The sequence below is a fragment of the Amia ocellicauda genome, chromosome 13, assembly GCF_036373705.1.
Source record: "Amia ocellicauda isolate fAmiCal2 chromosome 13, fAmiCal2.hap1, whole genome shotgun sequence".
NCBI classification, from domain to species: Eukaryota; Metazoa; Chordata; class Actinopteri; order Amiiformes; family Amiidae; genus Amia; species Amia ocellicauda.
Window position 1 is genome coordinate 35,909,669 of NC_089862.1, and position 23,231 is coordinate 35,932,899.

At 38.7% G+C, this 23,231-nt stretch overlaps 1 protein-coding gene across 1 annotated transcript in view; it reads right to left on the reverse strand.

Annotated features, from left to right (window-relative positions):
* LOC136766894 (leucine-rich repeat and immunoglobulin-like domain-containing nogo receptor-interacting protein 2) overlaps nucleotides 1-23,231 on the reverse strand; it is a 322,297-nt gene that overhangs the window by 122,004 nt on the left and 177,062 nt on the right. The window contains exon 4 of the mRNA XM_066720764.1: nucleotides 15,480-15,553. The gene's annotated coding sequence lies outside the window, so the exon portion shown is untranslated. The remainder of the gene's footprint in view (nucleotides 1-15,479; nucleotides 15,554-23,231) is intronic.

A 23,231-nucleotide genomic window follows, 5' to 3' on the forward strand; every position in this document is an offset into this window, starting at 1 on the left:
TTGTTACAATCATTCAGACCCAAATGAATGGCATGATACTGCAGTGGAATACTCAGAAGTAAAAAAAAAAAGCAATACATCAAACAACTTCAAGAAGAACACAATGGAAATGATAATACTAATATTACAACACAGCAAATAATATGACTTTCTTCTGTCTGCCGTACCAGATGTTGATATAGTGTTGAAATTAAGTGCGTCACCTCTGATATGAGTATTCGGAGTTAGGGCCAGACCACATCACAATGTTGACCTATCAGTGAATTGCAAAGTACACATCTGCACCCCATCACAGTCTAATTTATTGTCAGAAGCCCTTTCTACAATTTTTAAATCAAAACGTGAAAGGGTACAACTGTATAAATTGTGATTTGTTTGTGTGTGTGTGGAAGGGGATTGTGATTTGATCCTGCCCAGAGATTCAAACAAGATAACAGAATACACAGCCTTCGTTTTGAGCAGTCCAAAACCCTTGTCTTCGCATTATGAAGGCTGGGTTTATTTTGAAACCCATCTATCCAATGTAATGGTGATGTCAGAAGTGAGAGATTTGGTTACACTTGAGAACGAGTCACGTATACATGGCTTGTTGTCAGAAAGACTTCACAGACACCCACTCCAGCTTTCATTCATCACTCGTGTGCCAGTGATGGTCTCAAATGTCAGTCAAAGGCGGAGAGCACATAGCTTGTAAGCAGCAATGAAATCAAGATTGCTCATGACATTTTCTGTATCATTACTTAATTGGATTTAGGCAGGAGGAGAAGCTGAGTTGTACATGTATTTATGGACAGAGGTGCCACTTTAGCCAGAGGTGGTAGGGTAACACAAATTATTATAATTGTTAAATACTTTTTTTATTATTTGGCTGCAGGCAGCTTCAGAGCGCATTTCAGGGCTGATCAACCTTTTATTAAAATCTACTTAAGTTTCTCTATCTGGGATCTCTGCCTGCATCACAGTCTGTGCAGCTGGGCGCCACCGGCACCAGGAAACAATATAAGGGTCCCAGTGCCAACCTGAACTGATTAGAATAGATGATAAGCATATTACCTGCCTAGGACCAAGAACAATTGCAATTGTAACCTCGCCATGTGCTGCAAAAGAGGAGGTTTAGGAAATTTAAATACCAATTGAATTGCAATTGAATTGAACCAGTCAAAGCTATTTATCCTAGCTTGTCTTCAACGGATGTATGTACAGAAATTATCAAGAACACCTCCACCGGAATTAGTCATGACTAACACGTCTGAGAGCTTCACAACTCACATCCAGATATGTCTTAATTAATCTAATTGAACTGAAAGTAAAGTTTCATTAAACAGCTTTCTTTTCTCCCAAGACAGAGACCTGAGAATGATGAACAACACTTTCAATTGCGGTACCTGACGTGGGGACTGTTTACTCCTTCTTCAGCTTAGGTTAGAAGGGAGTTGGTTTTCCAAGAGAGGAATTGAACTGTAGTGACTAGGGCCAACGTCCTTCTGAAATCCTTGAGTTAGACATGGCTTGAGTTAAACATACGTGTTCAGCTGTTTCTGCACTGTAACACCTCCGAGATTCTACTGTGTTGTCCATGTATTGAACTGTCGAGTGTGTCGTCTCCAAGTGTGTTAAAAAGACTGCACAGTATAATTTCTAATAAATAAATACGTGACATTGTTTAGACCGTTTTGTTTGTTTGTTTGTATTGTTGTCGTGAGATTTCGGGACACCTTCTCAGTTCAAAATTAAATTCCAATTTGCACTCAATGCAACTCTAGTCTAAGCGGGTTCTCATTAGCTGGGATGTCTGTCTATTGTTACCAATTGGCCTCTTGCATTTTTAATTTGTATTCTTCCATGGACGCCTCTATGCAGCTGAGAATGCATTAGTGCTGCCGCAGTGCTATGACAAAAATAAAAAAGACAAGCCAGTTCTGTGATGCATTTCAGAAAAATCTGAGGGATCTAATTTTATTCCCATAATAAATTATTACAAGCCCTGATGCAATTTATTCGGAAATACTTTGTCATGTATTTCCATTCACTATCAGCACCCAGCATTCCCTTTTATTTTCTACTCTTCTTTATTCGAGTAAATATTGGGTTGGGTTGGGTTGCTTTTTTACAGTAATCTTCCGTCAAAGTGAGTGCGATAATAATGTTTCTGTTTCTACCGTCTCGTTAGCTCGTGTCTAAGCAGCGTCGCCTAAATCAAATGAGAATCAGGGAAATATTAAAAGCAAATAGAGACGCCTGATTTAATTTCTCAGCCTCGTCTCAAATCCATCAATCAAGGCCACACCATTGGGTGGAAAAGAGTTAGCTGGTCAGGACAGTTTATTGGATTGTGTTTGTGCAGTGGTAATATTCCCTTGAGGTAAAAAAGACATAAATACATAAATAAATAAGTATTGACTACTTTAATGAAGATGAGCATCTCAATTTGAGCTCCTATCTGGAGAAAAAAATGTGAATGTACTACTTGCTACATTATATCCACATACACGGAGAGTCATGCAGGTGATATGTGGTGATTTGAACACATTGAAGTCGGCCATCTTTAACTTTCATTGCTCGTTTAGAGAAAGAGAAGGATAGATACAGACAGAGAGAATGTATAAATGTATAATGAGTAGAGACATCATTTCAGGAGCTCAAGCGATGATTGGCGATGGCAAAACAACAGTTCTTTGGCATTTAAAACACAAACACTAGAGCACGATCCCAAAAAAATATTACCAGAAAATATTAGAAAACAGACACTAAAGACAAGTAACCTTTTCTACTTGTCCGTGCGTTTACTGTGCACCGTGATGCCAAAGTCAAGCGTAACACTTTTCTTGTGGATTCTTTTGAATTGTGGACTTTTTTTCTTATTCTTTCCACATAGCTTTCCTTTCCTTGAAGCACAGAGGTCAATCCACTCATATGATGGGCCTTTCAGCCACTATCAAGCAAGCAAATGACAATCTACAAATACATAAGAAACAAACTATACAAACTGACTCATACATTTGCATAGCATTGCGATTGCATGACAACCATCTATCTTGTGTTAAGAAGACGTGATTAATCATTAGAGGAGGTCAGTCACATCGCTGACAATACTTTAATATATGCCAGGTTAAATATAATTCTCAATTCATAATCTACGGTGTTGCCTATACATTTGGGAATCAGCTGCCAGTCAATCCATATGGTTTATGAACGATACACAGTCTTTGTTTTCACTCATTTGCTTGAGATTTCACTAATTATACTTCTATTCCAACTTTTTGGGGAGAGCTGTGGTTTAGGGTTATAAGGGATTGCCCCATGTAGAAACACCCTACATGTTTAAATTTAACCCCCCCCCCCCACCCTCTCATGTGGTTATTCCAGTTTCTACCTTGAAAGTGTTTTAGTCTTAAATGTCATTGATCTTAAGTTATTAGTAAAGAATTGCATTTAATCAAAGAAGTCAGATGATAACAATAAAATTATGTTAGATATTCACTTGTATTGTCTTAAAAGACATTGTGAAAAGGGGAAAGTCATTAGCATAACAAGGTAGTTTAGCCTTAAAAATAGTCACTCCAGAGGTACAGCTTTCATTTAAAGAGACAATATCTGTGTCAATGCCATATTTATACTTGAGAGCGTCCATTCTACTGAAAGGAAATAGCAAACAGATATAGAAACCTGAGTGGAACAAGTCACCAATACAAATGTCTGTCTTTCTATTCCTTCATTTTGGCTGCAACATGTAAAACTCTTTGTGTTTATTATCTCATAATGCCAAACTACAAATGCATCTCAGTTTTACTGAGATGTAAAACAGACTGAAACGATGAGGTTCACAAATGAAACGGCGCTCTGAACTCATGGACATTTGCCATGCAGCAATATTGCTCTTTAAAAAGAAAAAAAAAATGGATATCACATACCCTGCAGTTGGCAGCTCAGCGTTTGCGTGCAGACCCTGAGGTTAGTGATGAAAAAGCAGAATGCCATGCCTCAAAGTAGGCAATTTAACTGCAACATATATTGGGGGAGTAATTGCCATGATTAAAGGGGTCTCCCGGTGCCAAGAGGCGGCCGAATCTCATGTTTTCCTGGAATTGCTATTTGAATTGGGGTCTAATTCAAATAGTAGCACTTGCTGGTCAGCCCAAAGCATGAACAGTTATTCGGCCCAGTTTATAGCAGCTGCTGTTATGCCAAACATGATGATAATACCAGAAAAACAACAACACTTGAATAACAGAACACAAGTATGTCCTGTGTGTATATACAAGTCCATTAACATGCATTGCAACGAGCAGTGGGGAATTACATGTTAGGACTGTCAGACATGTGTCCCTTTTTGACTGAAAGGCTTGGCCGTGTGGCATGCCTAGAATCAATGAAACAGGGCGGTAGGACTGTGAAAAAGTTATAACCTGGTACCACAGCTTGTGCTAACGGTAGGCCAGTATCTTGCAACCTTCCCTGCGGTCTAATAAGCCACTAGCGTGAGAACAGGTACTGAGGAAGGTAGAGCGATGAAACAACACAAATCGTCAGAATTGAATCACATCTGTTCCGTGGAACTGTTTTAAACTCCATCAAGCTGGAATAATGTAACAATTCTAATTCAAACAAATACATACATGTGTACTATTGTTCCTTCTAAATCTTAAAATCCTTCTTTTCCTCTTGTGAAATAAAAGTACAGGATTGACTGAAACGGACTGGCAATAAGGACAAAATAAAATTAAATAAAAAATAACTAGAATCTCGCTACATGACCTGTCTTTACGCCAGCCGAATACAGAATACATCTGTTATTGAGTTGGTTTATATCATAGCATTCTCTTGAGTGTTGTAAAGTAATGGAAGTTTAATAAGCAAAAGGACAGGGAAGACTTTGTATTTCTATAAGAACACACGTATTTGTGCTAAAAACTTTTTTTCCTGGCTTAGCAATTTGAAGTACAATAAACTCATATTTATTTCATTTTATTAACTGATATGATTTTAAAACAGTTCTAAACAACAATGATTAAATAAACACAAGCGTCTCATACAAAGATACAGATTCTTACAACAAAACCCCCAAACAAATCTCTGTGATAAAATCAGCCGCATGTGGATGTGGAAACCAACCTCTGCAACGATAAAACAATTCATGTAAATATTTCAGAGATGTTTAATGTAGATATTATATTTCAAATGTACAGTATATTTACTAAAGTTAAGTTCTTCGGATGGTGTGCCAGGTGCATCGACAAACACTTGCACACTCGACGTGAGGAAGAAATTGAAATCCTCACACTTACTTTTCGCCATCTCTTTATTCTCCTTTCCCACCCTGTTCTCCCTTGAAACTTGACAAGCCCATCTCCTTGCTTTTGAGACGATGTTGTCACAGAGCCAGACCAGTCGTCTGGATGCGTCCAGGTGGGAAGGGAGATAAACCCCCCCAGGGAGGGGTTCATAGAAAGTGTAGGGACTTACTGTGCAGAGAAGTTTGCCAACATTTCTATATTCTGCACAGTTTTGATGGCTTACATGCAGTAGCAGAATTTATATAAGTGTTTAAACTGAAACCGATTCAATTTGACAATCATAAAGATAAATTAAAGAGAGTTAACGGGAGATGGATGCATTTATTTGTATTTCCAAAAATATTACATGTAATTCAAGTGTAGATACCATTAGAAATCCTTTAACATTGAGCATGCTTACATTCTGTAATGAAGCAGGACGAGAAACTTATCTGACCTTCACAAAAGTGTAATAACTTTGCAGGGAAATGGACGCTGGCACTGCAGGAGAACCACCGAACACCGCCTGAGCTAATAAAAAATCTGAACTGTGGCGTTTCATGATTCCGAACATGCCAGTGCCGATTTACACAGATGTAAGCAATGCAGCTCTTCTCACTATTTGCTTTGTATGAATCTTAAGGGGGCGCTTTATACTGCAAGCCAAAGTTAGAAGGGATTTCTTTTTTTTTTTAATTAACAGCCCTGTCATCTTTCACTAGCATCTTAGAAATTACATGTGGCAGGTAAGGACATTAGTATACATCAAGTAAGGTTTTTGAAATGTAGCACAGCATATTTATGGAAAATAAATAAATAAATACGTACATATATTAATTAAAGTATTCGTTTGCTAAAACTGAGAGGCAGGAAGTCGTTATTGACCTCTAATTCGACATGGTGTGACGGTTAGGCCTCACAGAAGTTCCAGAACCCAGAGCCAAAACTTTAAGAGTTATACAATACTCATCTAAGTTTGCTTATGAAAGATCTCTCTAGCATAAACACACTTGTGCCTTTTTGTTATGTTACTGTTTACGTAAACGGTTTGGGAAAATGAAATGCCAAAATAAAAATGCACACTAAAAGCAAAGTTTGCTTCACATATTATCGCCCAAATAACGCGACCATCAACCAGGAGAGGAATGAGTGAAATAAATCACAAGCTCTTCACAGGTCCGGTGAAAAGCAACTCCGTTCGAGAGGAGTTTAATTGCGATAAAATACACGCACACTGTGTTTAACACTGGCTTCGGTTTAACACTGCAAATCAATGTCCAGGAATCGGGACTGAAAGGGACTTCTGCCTAAATGTTCCTACGGATGCCAACACACAGAGTGTGAATTAGCAGTGAAGCAGATAAGCCGAAGTTTGGATTCCTCTCCTGTTTACAGTGTGGCCAGACACGACGCGTCTCTGTAACGTGTTTCTGTGTGTGTGCACTGCCTTCTCCTGCCACGTATGCTTCAAATTCCGTCTGGGTGATATTCTCTGAGGATCAACCATCATGACTCTCTTTGAACACCGGCTGGAAGTGTGTCTGCCATCATGTCTCGTCCTAATGCTGTTAAATATATTTGCCTTTCCCCTACTCTTATTGACGGATCCCATATAAGATACTTCTCCCACCGCTTCAGACGGCTGCATAAATCATGTATGACAAATTATATAACCTCCCTTGTTTCTCTTCTCTACGAGGGGAATTGCAAATGCAATAGGTTCTGTGGAAGTAAAAAAAAGTTTCCAGGCGGTGAAGAACAAAGATATTAATTTATTGATGTAGTCTGTCATGTTGCTGAAAGCTGCAAAGATATTCCTGGACATGTTTGCCTTAAATTTCCCTCACAGGCCTTATCATAAAAACAATGAAAGCAAATGCGGTTAATTGTATTTCAACACAAACTGCAAACCTGCCTTGAAGTACTGTGTCAATCTGTGACGGGTAAGTAGGTCTAGATTTGTACCCAGATCTGTGTTTGTTCCAGGCTTTGCACACCAATGCAGACTTCTCATTCTAAAACAAAATTCTCTATGCGCCCTCTATAATGGGTTAATATTATTCCACACAATGATATAGTTCAATCAAATACTACACCTGGGCCCATCAATCACAGCAGGAAAAACACAGTTCATTAAAATTACTCTTCACTGCCCTACCTCTGCTTCAACGCTGCCACCCTCAGGTATAGCGCAGGGCCGGGGGTTTGGCAGACGGGGAATGTTAGTCATACTTCTCCACAATGCAAATTACTACAACGTCTACAGTTAACCTGAGGCAACACCTAAAATGCACAAACAGGCTGAGGCCAAAGATTTGTGTCTTAGCACAACTGGTGTGCTGTAACATGAGTAGTACGGTATAGCACAGTAACCATGCTTGTTTATGTATTTGAGCAATGCATTAATTTAGAACATAAGAACATAAGAAAGTGTCCAGTGGAGAGGAGGCCATTCGCCCATCGTGCTTGTTTGGTGTCCAGTAATAACTAAGTGATCAAGGATCCTATCCAGTCTGTTTTTGAATGTTCCCAAATTGTCTCTTCAGCCACATTGCTGGGGAGTTTGTTCAGATTGTGACGCCTCTCTGTGTGAAGAAGTGTCTCCTGTTTTCTGTCTTGAATGCCTTGAAGCCCAATTTCCATTTGTGTCCCCGGGTGCGTGTGTCCCTGCAGATCTGGAAAAGCTCCTCTGGTTTGATATTTACCAATGTATTACTACTTTTTTGTGAAAACAGGAAGAAAAAAAGACTCAAATTTGTTTAATATAGAGCCAAACCTAGCTTACAAGCATGTGAGTCATAAACCTCCTACCTCCATTTCCCTATTACTTCTCCCCACCAGTCTGTTAATTTTGCCAGTTTTAAAGTGATGAAGGTTAATGCTTATACATCTTTCAGATACGTACCATTTCAATAATTACTGCAGCACGCCTGCATGCAGTTGAAATATTGCTGCTGTGTGAACTTACTGGAGCTCAAGATAATAATTGTATTGTCTACAGCAAAATTTTAATTTCAGTTTCAATTAAAGGAGCTTTATTGTCGAGTACTTCAGCCTTTTGTATTTTCAGATGTGTGGTTAGCCTAAACAATAGCCATTTTGTTCACAAGGGCTGTCAAATAGATATTCAGGCTGAATAAATGTACAGAACGAACAGGAAAGCCTAAATAAATGTCTGTAGACAATATTATATCCTGCTCAAGTAAAACCTCTTGAAGACTTTTGAAATGCAAGCAATACATATATATGATTTACTATATTACATATTCAATATAATGCTACTCAAATACTACTGATAAAGTAGTGTGAATATTGATACTGTACAATTCAATTTATACCACTAATTTCTCAATTTAAATTCCTGTCTGTGATGTCATATTCACACCGCTATTCGTTCAGCTGTCTAATTGCAAACACGTGTATTCATGAGACAATGCCACACCAGCGATCAACTTAAGAGATATTGTGGCAGGAATAGTAGCCTCCAAATATCACTGGATTTAAAATGAGTCATATCCAAGGCCTTCCAAATACTGCACTCTTGAGATACTGCCTGCAGTAATACTTCAGTCTGAGACCCAGACTCATACAGGGATGTTTGAGATCGTGTATATCACCGCTAAGTTGCCAGTCCCCTTCACTGCCAAATCAAGATGCTGTCGTGATGAGTGTTCAGCTCTGGAGAGAAATCGATGAGCGTCCCTCACTCCGTCATGTCGCAGACCACGCAACAGGCATGGAGGAGGATCAGTCATAGTTGGAAGCAGGCTTCAGGGCAGGACGCACCTCCATGTCATTCACAATGCCCCCCTCACTGATGTCAGCCACCGAGACCGAGTCCTCTTGTCTGATAGTGATGGATGACACCACCCATCTGCACGGAGGAAATATCACCACTACTTATCTTCGACAGGCAGCAATCAAGAGGATGGATTGGCCCGGGAGATCTCCTGGCGTTACCCCTGTTGAGTATGCTGGGGACACGCTACACGGGACTGTAACAGATGGTCCAGTGTGACCCGGGACTCTGTAAGAGCTCCAGGACAACATTATCAAATGCCAGGTCAGACTCCCACCGCAGTCTCTGTTAGAGGGATGCACAGCGACGGTACAAGGCCTGGTTGTCACTGCATGTTGAGTCACACATGCATTAGATGAGTCTAATATATGTATTTACATTGCTGAGGTTATAAAATAACAGAGACATACAAATATATTAATGTCACTTAAATATCTATTATTTAATTATTATGTTAATTATATATAAGTGTTACAAAAAAAAACACTTGCCACGTTGCCTGGCAAGCTTCCCTACACCCAGGTGATGGACAATGCTTCGTTCCCTGCATATCGTTCCCTGCGCATCGTTCCCTGCGCATCGTCCATCACCTGGGTGTAGGGAAGCTGGCCAGGCAATGTGCTACTGCTCCTTTTCCTTTAGTAATGGGTTATCTGTCAACTGCTACGGCTTCTGGTAGTGTGTGTGGAGAGTCTCAGACACTGAGAGCTCCCTGGATCATTAGAGACTGCCTCGCTTGTTCATGGCTAATTGGAGGTCACTAATTAGATAACTGTTCCAATTATCTCGGATCTATGAATGAAATTCAGCTATTTAGAGGGACACAGTCACAGACATTAACAACAGGCATTAACTGACCATTGCAATAAACAAAATAGAACACATACGCTACAAAAAAGAAAAGAATATTGGATAGTTGATTTGAAATATTTTTTACATTTCCTTTTGCAAAGGAGACTTGTTACCTTTTCAGAATTAAAATAAATGATTTAAATCCTTAACAAAACTATCCTGTGCATTAGAGAAGTAATCCAATTCACATTTGTGTACATCGCCTACCAAACACTGTCAAAATGATTGTCTTTCAATACGATATATTCCATTCAGAGAAGTCTAGAAGGAGGTTTTACACTTTAGGGAACCAAGATGGTAATCTATAAATGTGTAATAACCATTTGCACATATCATCCTATTAAAACTAAAATATTAATTTAGATAAAGTTTATATATGAGACAAATAATTAATGTTAATGTTAATGACTCACAATTAATCATTAGTAAATGACAGTTTGCTTATTAACACGGTTATAAGCTTGTGTTTTACATTTGTGTTAATTACTATGTTATAACTGGCATGTGGGTGCTATAACATACACAAATAGATTGATTATATCTAGTCACTGGAAACAGAAAGCAACAGTGCCTCTTTGTGTTAGGGAACCGAGGGCAGTTTTGTCAGGATGTTGTTGTTGACAACTGCTTGTCTGCCATTGTAAAATATATTTGCATTCTAGATAGGATTTTTGCCTCTTCAAATCAGTTTCAGCTCTGAATAGGATTTCATTTTATTATTTATTTTGCGTTCCATTTCAGTGTGCGCTTCAGATCATAGGCTGAGCCGCATACTTTAAAGTCATACGAGTTCAGTCATGACCTGACTAATTATGAGAATATACTGCACTGCACTCGCACAGTGTCTTCTGAAGCTCTGAGCTAAAGTCATGCATCCAAAGACTGGCAAAGGGCAAATGAGTATAACTTAGACCTTTTCCTTTCTTAAATGTGTCAACCCACGTGTAATTGCATAAGTCTGTAATTATTCAACAGCTCTGTCGAAAATGCTGCCAGCAATATTTCAATATTCACAGTCCAAATACTTATGTAAAACATTACTCATTGCATTATTTATAGAGTGACACTATTCCGGTGGTGTCACACTGCAATGAGGGGGATTTCACTTGAATCAGAGATCATGAAATGTAATAATAGAAGGGGTGCATTGAATACAGGCACTCAAGGTAAACCATCATCATCATCATCATCATCATTATTATTATGTTCACCTGATACAGATATGTCAAAAACCTCCTGAACTAATGTCAGAAAAAAAACAACGAAGAAATGTACTGAGTCACACATAATATTAGCAGTCATTGATTAGTTGAAGTACCCTTGTGAGTGTTGACTAAAGGACTTTAATCAGACCTAGGCCTGGATGAATTCAAAACCCAGCAGCCAAAGTCAAATTAAAACCACACTTGATATCAGGTGTCATTAGGTACTTGAAAGCTTTTTCTGCCGAGCACAATTCAAGGAGTGTAATTCGCCGGGAGGTCCTAGTTCTGTTTGGTTCCTAGTTCAGACCCTAAGCAGGCTCAAAGCTGGTACATGATTATGTATCCACTGTTATAAGCATGTAATGAAAACTGTAAAATAAATGACACTTGCAAAAAACAAACTGAAAATAAACTGACTGTCTTGCGGATTTGAAAGAGCGATTATTTTAAAAGAATTGATGTATGCAATTAAAAGCTGCGCTGCACAAACTGGGGGATTTGAATTCACAGCAAAAAACCCAACTGTCCATCTTTTGCCACTAATCTTTGTTGATGTGGATCCTTTGCAGCAGAGCGTCTGTCATTTGCCAGTGACAGGAAACACCTTTCTGAGATCGCAAACATAGCAAATGAGAAATCCCAGTAATCTGTTTGTAAAAATATTTGAATTATGCATCTTTATATGTTTTTGTTTAATAAAGACTAATCTGTGGACAACTGGGTATTGAAACCCCAATAGTTGACAGCCAGAAACAGTGATTAAGGGAACATAGGAACAACTATATACGTTTTTAATGCAGATTTCCTGAGGGGATTTTTGTAATTCTTCACGATGTGTAAGGAATCTAGAGTAACAACTTTTAACTTCATTGGGGGATTATCTGCTTTGCGTGAATACAGTTCTATCAGGAATGTACTGCTTAACAAGCAATCACATCCACACGATGAAATGTGAACAGTGCAAACAACAAGCAGATCAAATAAACCTTCATAGGGAAGAAAAAAGATTTTACCATTTGTGTTATCGGATGATAGCTGCTAATTCAAATACTAAGCATTGTAAATACTGGGCCATTCTGAAAATGTTCTATCACCTGTTCTATGTCAAATATTACAACCAGATGGTGTAAACTCTCACTAAAACAACGTTTGATCTGTGCTGAATTAATAAATTCATTAGTTAGACAAACCGTGCAACCTTCCAGAACCGAGCAGACACTTGCATTAATATCTTGCATTTATATTACTGCTCTCCATCCTAAAGGATCCCAGCATGCTTCACAAGGCGGAGGAACCTATTCACCCTCCTGGGATTGTGTCAGCGTCTCACTATGCAGCCGACAAAGTGGAGAAGTGAGAAATGACTTGGCCAATTAAACGAGAGGCGCAAATGAGGAGAGGAAAGATAGAGAAAGCCGGGCTATTTCCGTGATTCGTGCCAGGGGCTCTTTAATAATTGTACGTAGTCAGCAGTGGTGCTGATTGGTACTAGCATGATACTGGCAGCATTGGAAACCCAGCACAAAGCTTTTTTACTTCCTTTCCTGAGAAGCATTCAGCTCAAGTACTGAACTGACCCACGGCCTGGACTCGCATCTTAGATCTGAACATTACAGGCTCCAACATCCTGAGACCATCACCATCTTAAAAAACGACTCATATTTATATATTGCTATGTTTAAAGCACTTGTTTGTTTGTTCAATTCTCAAGCCCCCCCACTTTACACTTTTGTGTAGAAGCTACAGTTCCATAAACTGAACTTTGTACAACTAGCTCTGATGTTTCTGCAAACTGTCTCCATTGAGGATGCTTGTAATCGCCGGCCCAACTTCCAGCAACGAAAACAGGAAAACTATGAGACTGATGCTCTACAGTACAGAACGACTGAATAACACTTTCTATTTTTCTTCTTCTTATTATTATTGTACAGACTTTTACAGATGTTGAAAATAAATGTGAGAACATGCATGTATTGCTATGGAAAGGGTTATGTGTGAACAAGATGTGTTCATTTCAATTTAAAACCGAGAAAACAACAGCAAAGGAAAAATTATATTTTAGCAGACATGTAAGACAAGGGTTACAAACACCATTTGGAAAATTGCAAATGTAATACCCATATTTAACAAGGGGGGGACTGAGACAGATGATTTTAGACCAGGTTAGTCATAATTGTGTTGCACCTAAATATGACAATTATTTGAACAGACAATTGTGGCCGTGGATTCCAGTGGAATGTTTCTACATCTTGATTTCTAGAAGGCCTTTGATAGCGTTCCAAATAAAGAAAAATCATTCTGAAAGACGGGAAAGAACAGGAATCAAAGGTAATGTATGCATGCGTTTATAAAAAAACGATCGATGTGCAGAAGAACAAATACTACGGATACATGCAGAAACACAAAACGGGTCGAAGGCATATGTTTAAATCACAGTGATATGTTTTCGGCCCACTCCTCTGCTTTGCTTTAATCAGTTATGTAGACTCTGGTATAGTCAATAAAAACATCAAAGTCAGATTATGAAAACAAGGGAAGCAGCAAACTACATTCTCTGAAGATAAATATTAAAGATGGTATTTACTATTCAGAACTGGTCAGAGAAGCGGGGAAAAAAGTTTACATATGACAAATGCTACAATAAGGGAGGATGTCTCCAAAACGTGTATGTGATGGTGTACTGAACTAGAGGCTAAAAACTACAAAATAATCTATTGATTCATAACTGTAACTGTAAGCAATACAAATAGCTGGTGAAATGCTTTGGTAATTTTGGTGAAAACATCAGAAATGACACTGCTATTAAAATAATACAATGCACAAATTCTGATTGAGAATATTTTTGAAGAGGAGCCACCAGGATATTTCCTTAAACGTAATGCAATAAACACAGAGGTCTGACTGCGTCAACTGACGCTCTTTAGTCTTCAAAAGCAGAGACTGAGAGCATTTGATTCAAGTGTTCGAAGACTTCAAAGATCAACTCAGAGGAGTCCTCCAAACTAAATGGAAGACGGATTCAAGTCCATGAGTAAAAGTAAAAAGGAGGACTGGCAATAGCGCAGGAAGCACTTAGCACAAAGAGTAATTGGATATCCGCCATGTAGTGGAAGCTGGCATTGTACTTGGACATATGGCAACGGCAGGTTTCTTTTACTCCACTGACCCTAATGTATTACGAACGCTAGTGCTGAAAAGGCAGCCGCAATGTACCATCACAGTCCCTTTTTCCAAGATCAAAACCTCAAGAAGCCGGAGTGAAATTGCTTTAAGTATAATCATCATGTAACATTGCCAGTCTATTTGTTTGGTCAAAGCAGCCAACAATCAATCCAGGTCTGGCTGCCAGGCAAAAAAAGAACACAAGGAATTGCTGCTACTTTAAATCCAGGACTTCATAAAGTATAGAAAAGCAAATTACTTCATGTCAAGAGCACTTCTGTGTAATACAAATCCAATCCAGGAGACAGGGCCTAGCACAGCAAAACAACACAAGGCTAAGCAAATATCCAGAGTGGTTAAAAATACTCTTTCCACTCCCTGCTTTGAAATACTAAGTAGTTTGTGTAGATTTGTGTGTGCTCTTAACTGGCACTATATATATATATATATATATATATATATATATATATATATATATATATATATATATATATAAAGAATATAACTCCATGTACAGAGTTATCATCATTTAAGAATTACACGGTGAATTCGAATGATCTGAGGAAGCTGGTTTTCAGTCTTAAACCTGAAAATGCCGCTCCTGCCACTCCAGTGAAGAGATACACAGGCTAACCAACACAGACTCTACTGGCTGATTAGAATAAGGGACAATTAATGAGAGAACGAACGTCTGTCTGATTTGGCCTTCAGCATCCCGTTTTGTGATTTTAAGTAAAGGTCGGTCTACTGTAGTTTAGCTTTGAACACATCAATAAATGAAAGGTCATACTTACTCCTCTTCGCTGGCATACTTTTGCTAATAAAGCAGTTGCTGATTTTTAAAAGATCACTTTCATCAGATTCATAGACGTCTAGTGGTCTTGACTGAAAACTAGGTTAGACAGATCATTCCACTCATGAAATGTGCAGGGCCTCAATCATCACCGACACACAGCACAACATGGTGTACGATATGTCTGCTAAATTAGAAAAAAAATGTGTTACTTAAATTTGAGCCCGAGAAAACTCGAACTGTTAGCAACACAAGACACGTGATCACCTCTTCTGAAAAGATTGAGGAAAGGTAAGATTTAAATGATTGTAATAAATCATCTCTCTGCCTGAAACAATCCAAAACAGAGCATTTGCATATTGTGTGACTGGATGAGAAAAGCTTAAACTCCATACCGCTTTGAAATGCAATCTTCTTTTCAGTCATGGTTAATGTTTCCAGTCAGTGCGTTTCCGTCATCATCCTAAACCTGGTTTGAAGAGAGAAAAAAAAACAACAACAACAAAACAAAACATTATGATGATTTCCCCGGCACATTCAGAGCAATACAATAATAATACATTGCCTACACTTCCACTAACGTTATTTACCTATAAAGCACAGTGTTGCAAATTTATTTCAGCTGTGATTTTTTTTTTTCTAAAATAGATATATATATATATATATATATATATATAGAGAGAGAGATAGGTAGGTAGACAGATATATATATATATATATATATATATATATATATATATATATATATATATATATATATAGATACTTGAGCTAATTAGAAATACTCATGAATACTGAACCCATTAATTAAACCAACACGCATACCACACAGCAGTTTGAAGCATTTCAGTTTTTCCGAAGAGGAAGGCTTTTCGATGTAAGCCAATACGAAGGACGGGTCCCCAAGCGTAGATAACATGTCTGCCCACGAGAACCCCGACACACAAAACATCAATCGAAGTCAAGGGCATCATTGCAGCTTATGCAGTCATATCACGATTCAGTCTTCTGTCAAGGACGCACCTCTGCAAATGCAGCCGAGTGACAAGTGGCCAATGCCAAGAGACTGGGAGTTATAAATATTCTCGAACCCAGAGGAACGATGCCATTGTAAACATGAGCCATGTGGCGCTTAAATAACATTACCAAACATACATTCTGCTTTATCACTACATGGACCCGGGGACACAAATGAAACTGGGCTTCAAGGCATTCAAGACAGAGAACAGGAGACACTTCTTCACACAGAGAGGCGTCACAATCTGAACAAACTCCCCAGCGATGTGGCTGAAGAGACAATTTGGGAACATTCAAAAACAGACTGGATAGGATCCTTGATCACTTAGTTATTAATGGACACCAAACGAGGACGATGGGGCGAATGGCCTCCTCTCGATTGGACACTGTCTTATTTGTTTGTTTAACATTTTTATATAAATGGGCCTAAGACATTAGTGTAAATATTGCATTAGCACATCTTGGGGTCAGACTGAATCAAAACTTTGACCTGGCCGCAAAATGTTAATTACAAACTTGTACCCTATCTCGTTTTGATTTATAAGTAGCAGAAACTGGCTTCTGACAATAAAACGTGGTTGAATACAGGTTTGGTCTGTCTCATAGTATAAATGGCATATGATGGTGATGTTCTTTAAGACACTATAGATGTTCAAGCCCCATCCCCCCTTTGGGTAGTGTTATGATAACTGTAATATACATGTTGTATAAAATAGTGTGAAATAATTTATAATTTGCAGATAATGAGATGAAATGTTTTCTAATGTAATTAATTTTAAGAGTTTGAATCCCCCCTATTCTCTTCCTGTATTTAATCCCACCATGGCACCCAGCAGATCCATTACTCTCTTCCTCTGACACTGGTTCTCATTAGCAAATCGTAGCACACAAGCTGGAAGGATAAAAGGAGAAACCAATGATGTGCAAAGTGTACCTGACATTATAATACGAGACGTTAGCTCGGCCGTATTCATCGGGCGAGGCAGTGGGTTTGTGCCGTGTGATATTTAGCCCTGTTACTATTCAAAGTCAGAGATCAGTAGCTGTCCTGAAACTTGACCACTTATCCATGTAGTCGGAAGAACGGCATTGCTTTGTGAGTAGGACTTCGTAACTTTGGAAGCAGGAAGATATTTGATTCGGCTCCTTCATGGTAATGCTTTGAACAAAGACATTTCTAATTGGAATAAATAACCTAGAGTGTTCCTGAGTCCGTCAGACTCACCACAGTTTCACTTTGCTGTTAGAATTAGGATATCAATAATATGCAAGTTTCTGTATAGGGTTCTTGGCTGTCAGGTACGGAATATATCTGTATTCTAAATTCAATGGAGCACATCCGACAACGTTCACTCCTGTAACATGATAAAAAAAAAAGAAAAAGCTAACTTTGACATTTATCCCAGGGACCATCTTTAGAACAGTTGACAATACATTTCTGATAAGAGCCATATGTGCATTTCCCCATGTCTGCTTGTGTATATTTTATTTTTTACAGAAGGTATATTTCTGCAAGGCTGGATTGGAATGGAAGATACAATCATCTCTGCCAGTGCGACATTCTTTGAGTCCTATATTCAATACAGTTGTTTGTTTTGCAAGTTGGATTAGCATTTGATAATCCATTGAAACGTGGAAAAACTTGCTGAAATGTAACCGAAGAGTTATGTGGCAAAAATCATGTTTTCATCAAAATGGTGTTTTCTGAAACATTGGAAAAGTTATAAATAATTACATGAGTGGAACTTCAAGACTGAAATTAATAAATGAAAGTGTTTGCAAAGAGTAGATATCATTTCTATACATTTTATGATCTAAATATCTGTTCCTTCACTGTCAGTATGCCCGAGCTGATCTGTTTAGAAGATAAGAACGGTTTTAGTGTGATGCACCTGTAGTTTCATATTTTGGATAGACAATTTATTCTGTGAATCTAAAACAGGATTTACTACTCAAAGTGACCCATGTTGTTATCATTGAGATTATACAACTCTACAAGGCAGTTGATCTGATAGCATCGACACACAAAAATATAGATGTATTAGTTTGTTCACAATTTTCCATCTAAAAGTTAAATTTGATCTAATCTCCCCACCCCAGCTCCCGACCACAAATCTGTTTATTCGCAGTCATCGCAACCCTTTGAAAGAAACTTTGCAAGTAGGAAGACATTTGATTGTGAAGCACACATGTCAGCGGTGCACTGCATATTCATTTTAATTGTAAATGAACGCCACGGTTTGTGCCAAGAGGTACTGACTCACTATCGATTTGTGTTTTGTTTTATTTTTCTGTCAGACGCAATGGGGCTGTGTTCGGCAGTGTGTATAATTATCGAGACGTGATGGTAGGCGTGAATCTTCTTCCACAGCTAGTGTCAGAGATACAGGTGTGCAGTCTAACAGAAACAGCTGAGGTTCTTCCACTGCGGGGCGCGGTGAGAGCTCAAGGAGATAACATTCGCTCCAGAGGATACAATCACACATGTGGATTTGACACACCCAGCTGAGGAAGATCGTTGTCTTTAATTATACTTAAGACATCTTCAATTTGCTCGAGTGCTGTCTACCATCCTCCTGTACTTGACTTCCCTCCTTTTTAAAATTCATTTCAGTCCATTCTCAGCCACATTGTTAAACATTGCTCATAATTCATCTGATACAGGAGGTATTCACAATCCTGCATCAGCTACACACAATAAGGAATCTACATGATAATAAAAGTACAAAATAACAGCCTACACTAAAATAAATGTGTGTATGTGTCCTTTGATTGCTAAACATTGATTAACACCTGTTATGAATAAAGTTGGCGTTTGTTATTGTTATATATGTGTATACAGTTTTCTTTTTATTTAATATTACAGGTACACTTCCTTCAAACTCAGTTCAAAGCAAAACGGCACAAGTGATTTAGAGGAAATAAGATAATCCTCCAAAGACGGCTTGTAATAGCACTTCGTATTGTAAACTGCTCACTTTCATTATAGAAACGGTTTCTGTATGAGATTGCTCAAATCATGATCATTTATCCATCTAAAAATAAATATTCATCAGCGCAGTGCCAGGAATTCACATTTTAAAAAGTAATTCCCAGCGATTTCACAGATAAAACATCAAGGCAATCTGCTCCCATTGTTCTTCGACTGGAGATTATTTCACTCAAGCTGATGTATGGCTGGCAAACGCGCGATCCCTTCCTATTATACAGAGGGGATTTCATTTTTTAACAAACTCACCAGCTGCAAAGGGCTTCTCCTGATGAGGTCTATATTATAACCAGTCATCTGGTGTTTGGATATTAATATGCTTTCCCTTGTGCTGGGGCAAGACTACTTATAACTACGGGGGGGGGGGGGGGGGGGGGGCTTTGCATAATCACTGGAGCTGCAAATTCAAACCAATCCTTATCTATTTCCAATGCTCTCATTCTTTCTGTTTAATAAAGTATGCTCTAGGAGAGCCCTCTCAAAAGGTCTTTAATCTTCCAGACTTTCTCGTTCTTCAGCTGGATGTCCTTCACATGCAGCACACTATGGCAGACGAATGAAAACCTGACACGTAGAATCAGGGATTTAGGAAGGGAACTTTAATGTAGATCCTTTTTCTTATGCACCTTTGTGATTAATAATAGATATTTGGGAGTCACTGTATTCTGGTATAATACATATATACACTCACCTAAAGGATTATTAGAAACACCATACTAATACTGTGTTTGACCCCCTTTCGCCTTCAGAACTGCCTTAATTCTACGTGGCATTCATTCAACAAGGTGCTGAAAGCATTCTTTAGAAATGTTGGCCCATATTGATAGGATAGCATCTTGCAGTTGATGGAGATTTGTGGGATGCACATCCAGGGCACGAAGCTCCCGTTCCACCACATCCCAAAGATGCTCTATTGGGTTGAGATCTGGTGACTGTGGGGGCCAGTTTAGTACAGTGAACTCATTGTCATGTTCAAGAAACCAATTTGAAATGATTCGACCTTTGTGACATGGTGCATTATCCTGCTGGAAGTAGCCATCAGAGGATGGGTACATGGTGGTCATAAAGGGATGGACATGGTCAGAAACAATGCTCAGGTAGGCCGTGGCATTTAAATGATGCCCAATTGGCACTAAGGGGCCTAAAGTGTGCCAAGAAAACATCCCCCACACCATTACACCACCACCACCATCCTGCACAGTGGTAACAAGGCATGATGGATCCATGTTCTCATTCTGTTTACGCCAAATTCTGACTCTACCATCTGAATGTCTCAACAGAAATCGAGACTCATCAGACCAGGCAACATTTTTCCAGTCTTCAACTGTCCAATTTTGGTGAGCTTGTGCAAATTGTAACCTCTTTTTCCTATTTGTAGTGGAGATGAGTGGTACCCGGTGGGGTCTTCTGCTGTTGTAGCCCATCCGCCTCAAGGTTGTACGTGTTGTGGCTTCACAAATGCTTTGCTGCATACCTCGGTTGTAACGAGTGGTTATTTCAGTCAAAGTTGCTCTTCTATCAGCTTGAATCAGTCGGCCCATTCTCCTCTGACCTCTAGCATCAACAAGGCATTTTCGCCCACAGGACTGCCGCATACTGGATGTTTTTCCTTTTTCACACCATTCTTTGTAAACCCTAGAAATGGTTGTGCTTGAAAATCCCAGTAACTGAGCAGATTGTGAAATACTCAGACCGGCCCGTCTGGCACCAACAACCATGCCACGCTCAAAATTGCTTAAATCACCTTTCTTTCCCATTCAGACATTCAGTTTGGAGTTCAGGAGATTGTCTTGACCAGGACCACACCCCTAAATGCATTGAAGCAACTGCCATGTGATTGGTTGGTTAGATAATTGCATTAATGAGAAATTGAACAGGTGTTCCTAATAATCCTTTATGTGAGTGTATTCTGTATGTTTGAATGCATAATTGCACTTTGCTGAAATAACTACAGGACTATCATTTACAGAGAAAAACGTTCTTGAGAGGTAGTGGATATATAAATCAATGACAAAGATGTGTGTGTGACGAATATGTTTTTCCAACCATATTTTGGCTGGCTGTAACCGCTATCTATAAGACGAACAGAATCGATTTTCAAGTTTACATTGTATTGTGGTTAGATTTATGGCAAGAAGATCTGGAGCCTATTTTTGTCCAGTTAAATATGGTAAAGCATGAATGGTTTGACTAATTATTTGTGTATGCAAGGTTTGTGTTGTTGTTGTTGTGTCCGTGAACTATTCCTGAACTGCCAGTTTACAAATGATAAATTCAGCCAAGCCTTTTTAATCAATAAAACATAATTACTTTCTATTGGGAATCTGCGGTTCATGCAAAATTAAACGCATTGCAATAATTACAATGTACAATATATAATTTTGTCTGGCATTCTTCCACCCTATTGTGTCGATAGAAAAGCTTAACACATTTTCGGTTGCTGCTGGAATCCGGGAAGCGCGCTTCGGGCTGATAAGAAATTGAGGGGGTGATGGACTGAAGAAGACAGAAACCAAAGTATTTTTTTTCTCCTTGAGTGCACAATCTTTAGAAGAAATGATGCCTGTTTCTTGTGTGGAGCAATCTCCTTGATATAGAAAGACGACATATGTAGTTTAATACACACACAAAAACGGCACAGCAGGGAGACTGGAACTCATCACAATTGCACTTTGCTGAAATAACTACAGGACTATCATTCTCAGAGGAAAACTTTTCTGAGAGGTAGTTTTATCTTGCCAAAGACGCATCACGCTATTGTGCAAGGTTACATACTTATACGTCTAACATGTGTGAACACACGAGGAGAGGTTCATTTTCAGGACCTGCTGAGATATCCTAGCTTGGTGTGGATATGACTTTGATGTGCTGGAATGGTAACAGAATTCTTGGCCTGCGATATTTCATACCGCGATACTGACAAAATATCCTCTCAACACATAGGCATTGTCTCCAGGCCTGATACAAAACAACTGTAATTCAAACGAGAGGACAGAAAAAGACAGCTTTCAGCAATTATACAGTCCAACTCTTTTTTAGGTGGGACAGGCTATTGGCATTTTTGTTTTGGTTGCAGAAAAACACGACTAGCACACTGAAATGATATAACCCTGCATAAATACAGTCTTTTGTTTGCGTTTTCTCCTTATGGGTTAGAGTTGGACAAGCCATTATATCGCATGGCTAATTTTATATAAATACAGGTAATAAATTCCCTTAGCCGACGTCCTTCACTTCATATGCCTCCCTCCAACACAATCACTCCCTGGCACCGCACCTAGCTGGCAGATTTCGGGGTCTCATAGCACTGTCCTCATTTGTGTTGTTTTTAAATTAATATATTTATGTTATCATTCTCGTGTACAGAAAAATGGGTTACATTCACAACCTTTCATTAATCGAGAATGATTGTCCTCTGTCCTTGTTGGCCCTTACTTATGTACTGGTCTTGATACATATTTGAACTTGAGGATGGGAATTAGAAACAATTTAACAACAAAAATAGTAAATTAAACAATTATAAACAAAATGTTGGGTGCAGATTACAGGACCATTGTGCTGTGCTGTGATTGTTTTTTTCCCCCCATTTCCCATTTGAGGATTTTATGCCTTTGTTGCTAATTAAACATTGCACAATATCGGAGAGTGATGAGATCAAAGTGGAGCTTCTCAGATCGACAGAATGGCTGTTTCATGTGAATCTACTGGAGTGTGGCCTTCTCTGACCTTAAGTACGTACTGTATGCCATGTAAAACTTCATAACAGCAAGTTTAACATCTCAGTATGGTGTATCTTTATCAGATTGCATTGATTTCACTTTCATCATTATTTAACAAGCTACCCGACATTTAAAGCATTAGTAAACAAGCATGAAATTGCTGGCTGCAGCCTCGCCAATTCATTGAACTTGTATGTTAGCAAACTAATTTTCAAAGACAGCTGGTAACAGCATCAATATATTATTATCGGATTCACATTTTTGCACATCCTTGTCCATTACAAACTGAGCTCATTTGTCATGGGGAACCTAGACTTCAGTGTTATTTCTGAAAGTTCAGTCATTGAATATATTCAAACATATCGAATATAGAAGATATGATTGGAAACTAAGACGGTAGTTATAGACCCCTCTGTATGTTG